General features: G+C 35.1%; 1 pseudogene; it reads right to left on the bottom strand.

The window, feature by feature from the left end:
- Positions 1-1845: 1845 nt before the first annotated feature.
- LOC119538575 lies at positions 1846-2423 on the bottom strand (annotated as a pseudogene).
- Between the last annotated feature and the right edge of the window lie 7185 nt (positions 2424-9608).

Here is a 9608-nt window from a genome sequence, read left to right as displayed (position 1 = left end):
TGAGAAGAAATGACAATTATAAATATTTACACACTTAACCATGGTGCCCCAAAATACATGAGGTAAACAGTGGCAAGACTTAAGGAGAAATAGACACTTCTACAGTAATAGTCGGAGACATCAATACACCATTTTCATTGATAGATAGAACATCTAGACAGAAGATCAGTAAGGCAATAGAGAATTTGAATAATGTGATAAATGAACAAGACCTTAAAGACATATACAGAACATTGCATCCCCAAACAGCAGGGTGCACAATCAGCTCAAGTGCACATGAATTGTTCTTCATGATGGATCACTTTTTGAGCCCAAAACCGATGTCTCAAAAATTTAAAAAGGCATGAATTATAAAAAGCATCTTCTCTGAATAAAATGGAATGGAGCTGGAAATCAATAACAGACAGAGAACTTAATTTTTTTTTTTTTTTTTTAAGAATTGTTTATATACTGAACCTGGGGCATATTTGTTACACAACCAATTTTAAATTTACGTATTTTAATTCAATTCTGAAGTTTTTTCACACCAACAAAACTAATTGGCATGTAACAATTTTCCTATGGTGAAACAGTCACCCAATCAAGAAAAATTGTTGCAAGTATTTTCAACCAAGTTAAAAAAAATTGTTTATCCTGAACATGAAAACCTGTAACAAATTTAAATTAATTATATAAAACTTGTTACTTACAGCTTTCCCCTTGCAAAGATCCCCAAAAAGTTACAAGTAACTAACATATATCAGTCAATACATAATCTTGGGTTATCCCCACACCAAACCAGATGCTCCTTTAATTTTAAACCCATCATCAGAGACCAAGAGATTAATTCCATTTTACAGAAAATTCACGTGCCAAGAATGAAAGACCCAAGAGAAAAAATCAAAACCCTAGTACTGACAATGATGTTCAGTATGCTAATTAAATAATGATTCAAAATGCCACTGATCAAAAATAAAATAGTGGCAGTATACCACTGCAATGAAATCCAAGAGACTTTAACCTTTTGACATCAGAAATCCAGATTTTTCCAATTGCGTGAATACACACTTCCTACGTGCCAAGAGCAGAGAAATTTTACATGCCAGCAGAGAAAGCAAAAGAGCTACCATTTGCTAAAACACCCAGAGAGCTGACTTTATTAGAGACTTCTTACAAGGTTAGACAGAAACCAAAAAAAAAAAAAGGGGGGGGGGTTACTAGCTGCTGTGTCATTAATTTAAGTGGAAGTGATTGAGTCTTAAGGTGCAATGTGAAAATTTAGGGGGAAGGGGAAATGTATGTTAGGACAAGTCTTATCTTTAAAGCAAAATCAAGAAAGAAAGTATAAAAGCACCCAGCCATGGTAGCCTACTCCAAAATCAGAGAGCTGTGCCATTAGGCTGGGCAGAATGTCCAGATGCAGACTAGTTGTTTCTCATAAGTACTCAGCAAAATAAATCTTTAATGACTTGAACTGCAGGAGAGGGATCTAAGAATGCAGTCATCTAGTGGAGTACTATCAACACATCTGCTGATTTCTTGAACAAACTACATTTTATTATACAAAAGAAAAAGTAGACATAGAAAGGACTATACTCCTATATTACCTTTACTGTATTTGAGTTCTGGAAGAACTGCAAAATGGAAGAAGAATTCAAATAAGAAATAATGTCAATCAAACATCAAATTTTCATTGTAACTTTCCTAAAAAGATTTCTCCCATTATAGCTACTAATAACAAAGAAATACAGGCTATGAATGCACAATTCAGAAAATAAAAACAGAGAAACTAGTGACATTATTGTGACCAAGATGTTTGGTAAACAATGGGATATGAGAAAAAGGCTCTAAACAACCCCCTGGACTTCAAAAAAATCTCCTCAGGTAGTAGATCTGTCCCAACATCATGGCAACTAGAACAAGAGCTTTAAAGAAGGACCAAAGGATCTCTCTGCTGTTTGTGCTGTCATTGATTGCTCTGTGTATCCTCTTGAACTTCCATGTACTCCTGTTCATACTTTACAGCTATCCTTGCCACTGCTAGCTCATTAATCACTTCTAGCTTGTTCTGGTGAGCTTCCGTTTCCATGTCTTATCCTTTTGGGGCCTCCCCAATATCAATGGTGAACATCACTATCTTTGGAGTCATGGTGGACATTCTATTGCTAAAACAAAACTTATATGTTCCATCCATCTGAGCAGCAAATGTGTATTTCCCTCTGGACTCACGGTCTCCTTTATAAATTCTTTTATTATCAGGCCCTGTAGTCTTCATGGTGATGTCCAAGAAGCCACCCTCAGCCACCTAGAAGATGAGGCCCATCTTGGTGCCTGAGGTGACCCACTGGAAGAAGCACTCCTCGTGTGTAGATGCTGACAAAGTAGCCCAAGGCCATGGTCAGGAGCACTGCCAGGAGCACCAGCAGGTCCATGAGCATCACCATGGTGGAGCTGGGGCCAAGGCCAGGTCCCGGAATGCTGCCTCCAGAGCCACAGTCTCTGCTGCCACTGCTGCCTCCTCAGCCGCAGCTGCCTCAACTCCAGAAAAGTTTTGGATGACTGATTTAATCTCTTTACTTGTGATTGTTCTGTGGAAGTGTTCTATTTCTTTTCAATCAGTGTAGGTTGCATGCTTGTTTTTGTGAATTTGTTCATTTCATCTAGGTTGTCTAATTATTTGGCATACAGTTGTACATAGTATCCTTTTATGATCCTTTGTATTTCTTTGGGGTCAATAGTAATATCTCTCTTCTCATTTTTTAAAAAAAAATTGTTTGTGTCTTCTCTTTTTTCCATGTCACTCTAGCAAGAGTTTGTCAATTTTATGAACCTTTTCAACGAACTTTCTGTTTTGCTAATTCTCTCTATTGTTTTTTAATTCTCAATTCATTTATATCTGCTCTCACCTTTTTAATTTCTTTCCTTCTGCTTGTTTGGGATTAGTTTACTGTTCTTTTTCTAGTTCCTCTGCATGCATGTGCAGTTAGGTGTTTGATTTTAACTCTTCCTTCTCTTTTAATATAAGCATTTAGCACTGTAAGTTTCCCTCTCAGCACTGCCTTCACTGCATCCCATAAGTTTTGGTATGCTGTATTTTCATTTTCATTGATCTCAAGATATTTACTGATGTCCCTTGCAATTTCTTCTTTGACCTGCTGATTGTTTAAGAGTGTTATTTAGCTTCCATATATTTTTTTATTTTCCAGTTCTCCACCTGTTATTGGTTTCCAGCTTCATTTCATTATTGTCAGAGAAGATACTTTGTATGATTTCAATTTAGTTTTCCTTTAACTGAGCTATATCCTCCTATTTCTTGGTACTGCTTGTAATTTTTTGCTAATATCTGGGCATGTGATTTTTTTGATGTGCTAAATCTGAAGGTCAATTTCTCCCTCTTGCCTATGGCTTTATTGCAGATTGGCTATATATTAAGGCTATTCTTTGAAGCATGTTCCAAATTATTCTGAGTCTTTAGAGTAGCCTGTTTTTGACTATTCTGATTTTCTCAGGTCTTCTACACCTGATTCTAGTCCTGGACATGTGGTACAACTTTTAAGATAGCCCTTTTATGTGTAATTATTTCACCTGAAAGTGAGAGCCTCCTTTCTTCTTTTCCTTCTTTGGGAATCTTGATCCATTCTGTCTGATTTTGTGCATACTTTTCTCCCTAGTTATTAGCATTTGTCTAAATTCTCTCCATGCAGTGCCCAGTTTTCTTTACACTTTTCAGTTCTGGGACCCAATCTATCTTACAGCAGTTCTGTAAGCAGTTTATGTGAGGCTATTCTGCCTCTGGATTCTTACCCATTAGAGTATCCCACCCTGGAGAGTCCGATGGGGTCAATCCAGCAAGGCGTGCCACTTCAGAGAAGCCAATTTTGCCTTTAGTTGGTCCAGTCAACTGAAACTGGATTGAGTGATGGCACAACTGTTCTTGCCAGCATTTCCATCATGTTTTCTCTTCTGCTCCTCCCCCACACTGGGGGCCCTTTTGTATATAACTCTCCTCCATGGCGTGTGTTCTGCCCTGGATCTCTGAGGATTTAGATCTCTGTGTCTGGATATGTGTGGAGTTCTAACTCGCTGCTTTGAGTCACTCCACGGTTTCTGTCTGCGGTGGGAGAGACCCAGGCTGTGCTGCCTCTGTGCGACTCTCAAGCGGCCTGGGACCGAACAAAGGGAGGGGAATGGCAGTCTGGGAGAGAAATTTCCTCCCTGATATTTTTGTTTCTTTGATCAAGCATTTGTGGAGTTCTTCTCCAGTCTCTCCCATCCTTCAGAGTTCTAAGCAAATGGGAATTTTTCTTCTATTTGCTAATCTCTGGGGAGGCTTTTTCAGGGGATGTCTTACTTCATCATATTGATGACCTCACCTGTCCAGGATCTCCTTTTAGGCTATGGTTATGGCATTATCATAATTACCTGAAGAAAGAAGCAGTCTAAGTGTCCATCAACTGATGAACAGACAAACAAAATGTAGTATATAAATACAATGGAATATTTTTCTCCCATAAAAAGGAATGACATTACGATACATGCAACAGCATGGATTAACTTTGAAGACATCATTTTAGTGAAATAAGCCAGGCAGAAAAGAACAACTATTCAGTGATCTCACAGATAGGAAATAATTAGAATAGGCAAGCTCATAGAATAAGAATCTAGAATATAGGTTACCAGGGGCAGCATAGGGGCAGGGAATGCGGAGTTAATGCTTAAATTTTGCAGTTTTTATTTGGATTGATTATAAAATTTTGGTAATGGATGATGGTGATTGTAGCACAACATTGTGAATGTAATTAACAGCACTGAATTATACATGTGAATATGATTAAAAGGATATATTTTAGGTTGTATTTGTTACTAGAATAAAAATTGAAAAAAAAAACATAGGACTGTAGAATACAAATGATGAACCCTATTGTGAACAATTGACTATGGTTAATAGCACAATTATAATAATGTTCTTTCATGAATTGTAACAAATGTCCCACATTAATGCAAGGTGGTATATGGGAACACTGTATTTTATGCATGATTTTTTTCTGTAAACCACAACGTCTCTAATAAAAGATAAAATAACAAACCAAAAACTTCCCCTCAACACAATCACTTAGCTAACAATAGTCTCAGATAATTGTCTCTACACAAGGCTCTAAATGTCCTTCTCAAAAATATTTCCTTTAAAAGAAGAATTTAAATCTCAGTTTAAAATTATATCAATTGTGAAGTAAAATGCAGGTTCAGCTTTCCTGAACTGATGATTTTTAAAAATTAATGTTGATATATATGCATATTTTGTATTCAAACCAAAACCTAAATATGCAAATCACCCAAAGGAAGATTGGGTGCATAATAGGAACAGAGCAGCAAGTAGAAAATAAAGCCAATGAATTTATCAAATTTAAAATATTCATTTTGAGTTCAACTTCTTTCTCTTTTATTTAGGTCCTAGTTACTCTACAGTAGATGAATAATATTTTTAAAAGGACATTATTAACATGGTGAACATTAAAATTTTTAATGTATGCCAGTGTTAGGAACAAATGCTAACTTTTCAAACTATTGGGATGTTATTTGGACTTTACAAATAAAAAAGAAAAGAAAAGAAAACTGCACATATTCTTTTCTTGGCTAAGGAACATTAATAGTTTAGAGAACAAACATGTGAATAGATATCCACAGACGTAGAGGGATATATAGAGAATTACATTTTCTTTTTGTGTCTATATACATCAATTTACTGTTTCCATTCGTCCATTACAACACCATGTGATCTTGCCCATTACAATATCATGTGATCCTATCATGTGGCTAGATGGATCAACATATGAGCTCATCTTTAGCTCATGACTTGTCACCGCAGGGAATACAGGACACTGGAGTTCAAGTTCTGTTCCATGCAAACAAAACTATAAAGTTGTTGTTGGTGACAGATGGGGTTTAGTGAATAATTAAACAGTGCATGGTCTTTGTCTTTAAACGCATAATTTTGGCTATTGGAAAACCTGATTAAGAGTATGGGTTAAAAATATAAGTAACCACTAAATATTTAGTTTCTAAACAATAGTGCAGGAAAAATAAAAGAATAAAACATCATCAATCCGTTACAAGGAAAAACACTGAGAAAAAATACAAGAACAAACTAAACATAAATAACAATAATGACTAATAAAACATAGATAATAAGTAAAATGGAAGAGCTAAGCCATCGTGTCAGCAGTGCATTTAGTGGCAATGCAGCATTCTGGAATGTGCTAGCAGAACTTGTCCATCAGAGTCTATTTTGTGTGTGCCAAAGAAGTGAGGCCATATTATAGGGTTCTAGTTTTAAAATTTCTTTAGTGGCAAACTTTAAAATAATTTGTTTTATGATTAACTCAAGGAGACATGAGTAGTTTTGTATTTATAAAAATACACTTTGTATGTTCAAAAGTGTAACTTTGCTCACTATTACTTGGCTAACTCAGGGTTAATTGGGAAAATTATTAACTCTTTCTAAAGAAATTAATCCCAGCTTCTTCCCACCATAGGGTGTACTTAATAAAGTTTTACACCCCAATACCTGAATGAACTTGACCACAGTTCACTCTTACAGACTATTGCTTAAGATGTCGGTTTATACATTTAAAGTGATTTTGCAAAACAGAACACACTGAGGTTAAGTCCTCATCCACCATATATCCAATATTTTAAGTCACATCATCCACAATGTAACACCAAATTTAGTGAAAATTCATATAGCCATTATTGATCATAAGGTAAGGTAATAACCAGAGGATCCTTTGTATCTGTGTCTTGACTTTTTTTTTTTCTTTTTAAAGCACTTTATTAAGATGTTTTTCACAAATTAGGGAAAACCTAGTTTATTAATAAGAGATAAATTACCATTTTACAACACAAATGAAAAGTACCAAAGAGGATTTGTCACCGTAACTGAAAAACTCCCAAGTTCCTGGTTTCCTGTTGTTTTAAACTACACTCCTATGGAGCACTTCATTTACTTTTAGAAAAATGAAGCTGCTTTAAGAAGACAGTTATTTGAGATTGGAATTTAACATTAAAACTGCAGATTATGCCAGACTACATTTGATTTCTACATTTAGTATTTTTGCACATCTATGGAGTACCTAATAAGGAAAAATACACATGGTAACATTTTTGTTTGTTTATTTTTTTTTTAGTTTGTTTTTAATAATTAACCTGCAATCTCAGCTTGAATAGGTTGAATAATGATAGCAGACAAATAGTGATTTAAGTATATCACAAACATAAGTACACTGGGTAGCCTTAAATAAGGTTTTTTTTTTTTGGTTCATTTGTATCTGTGTTATGATGCTTATTAAATTTAAAAATAATAAACATATTTCTACCTGTTCAACAGAATTCAGTTTGAAAAATCAGTGGCAGAAAGAATAAAACCCAGCAAGGGCAACAGCTAGACCTGGGTCCCATCCTTGCTGGCCACTAACTAGCTGTGTGGCCTTAAGCAATTTACTTCATACTTACATACCTCAGTTAGCTCTGTCATTCCAATTCTAGTTCTTAGATGGACTAGGAATTCATTTTGCAGTGTTTCCACTGATTCCTGGAAGGTTAGCAAAGGATCTACCTATTAATAGATTTCTTAACTAAAAAATATATAAAATATATATACATTTACACACAGACATAAGCACTTACTTTTTTTTAATATCCAAATATCCTTTTAAAATTTCTCTAACAATGAGATTTTGTAATTACTAAAATACCTATCATAATATTTTAAGTCAATGGATGTTTATTATAAAAGCAAGAAAATGAATCAGGTTAAAACATTGTTAATACCACACAGATGAATCATGGGCTGTAATATTACTAGTAACAATAACAGTAATATCTGTGCACTTACTATGCAGTAAGTGCTTCCAATGCATTTGTTTGCCTTCTTTTTTATTCATTCATTCATCACCCTGATCTATTTTTTTTAACATTTTCCTTGTACCAGAAAAAGTGATAATAAGAATAAAAAAATAATAGTGGAAAAGGAACATCCAAATTGCCCCCCCACCCTATTTTTCCTTTAGCTTTTTTTTTTTTTTTGAAGATACAAGTGGATCCATAATGATTTATTAATATTTCTAGATTTCACACCTATATATACATATACATTTTCTCTTTTTATACCACATTAACATCTGCCAAGTCCTTACTATGTGCCAGATAATACTGATAACATTTAAAGAACATACTATGTGCCATACACAGTACTATTTCATATAAAGGAACTATCTTCACAAATCCCTCTAAAGTGGGTATTGAAATTAGTCATGTTGTATAGATGCAAAACTGAGTTGTCATTCAGTTGTGTTTTGATTCATTTAGTCCTCACATCCACCCTGGGATACTACCTGTGTATCTTTTTTAACAAGTGGAGAAATTTAGGCACAGAAAAGTTTAGTAAATTGCACCTTCTGATAGCCTGGTTAGGTGGTAGTACTAGGATTCAGGTCGCATCAGCTCCTTAACCTCCTTGCTGGGCTGCTGCACTTCTGTTTCCTCTGATGGCTAATGAGCAATTTATGAGAATTCATGGTTGAGACTGTAAATATCCTGCCCCTCAATAAACTTTTCTCTCTAGCTTTAATATTTACTGAGGCTTCTTGCCCAAACCAGTCCATAAAATAGCTACAAACTTCCCAACTTGACCACTTTTTCCACTGCATTACTTTTTATATCTTCATTGGAGTAAAATAAAAATAAACCTCCCCAACTCATAATAAAACATGGAAACTGACACATATAAAAATCACATGACAAATGAAAAGCTTTAGATCTTTCTAAAATTCACATGACAATAAACTTAGTACGTAAACAATTAGACATGAATCATGCAAAAAAAAATCATACTTCTTGCCTTAATTCTTCTTTGAGCTAATAACATTAACAACAATTTACATGCAATGACTATGACCCACTAAAACACAATGGTTGATGAATTATTTTATATATAAATTTCTAATTCAATATACAGACTGGGGAAAGACACTGTCTTGATCCCACAGCCAAATTACAGTAGCTTAAAGAATAACTTTTTTGAAAAATGCTGTTTTGTATATTAAGAATCATGTTTTTGGCAGGGCAGTGGGCAATAAAAGCTTTCCCAACAGCTTAAAACATTCAACAGTTTTAAGTCACTAAATTTACAATTAAGAAGGAGAAGTTTCCAAGCCAGTCAGTATTCTGAGCCTGGAAGTCCAGTAAATTTCTGTTATCTCTTCATTCAACTCCACAATGCTCAGGTGAAGAACATCCCTCTTAAAAGAGCTGTTTTCATCAGTTCTATTTCAGGAGGTAGATATTTGGGAATATAGACAACTTTTTCACCTTATTAAACTGGAATGAATAGTAAATTTGCGAAGCATTTTAAACATAAGAGTCTCCTATGTCCCAACCCACACAGGAGCAGGCACCTTTGGGGCCTGAGGGTAAAATCTGCAACACACCAGTCCGTGTGCCCCGTAAGCAGGGAACCTGGAGGGCGTGGTGAGGTCCATGGCTCAGTGGTGGGGGGCAACATAGAGTTGACTGCGGACCTTTTCCACCATTAATTGCAATCATGGAAGTGCCCTTTTCTTGGTATTGCAATT

The sequence above is a fragment of the Choloepus didactylus genome, chromosome 6 (genome assembly GCF_015220235.1).
Source record: "Choloepus didactylus isolate mChoDid1 chromosome 6, mChoDid1.pri, whole genome shotgun sequence".
Classification (NCBI taxonomy): Eukaryota; Metazoa; Chordata; class Mammalia; order Pilosa; family Megalonychidae; genus Choloepus; species Choloepus didactylus.
The sequence above is the reverse complement of the archived record's forward strand: the minus strand, read 5'-3'. Positions and strand labels throughout refer to the sequence as shown.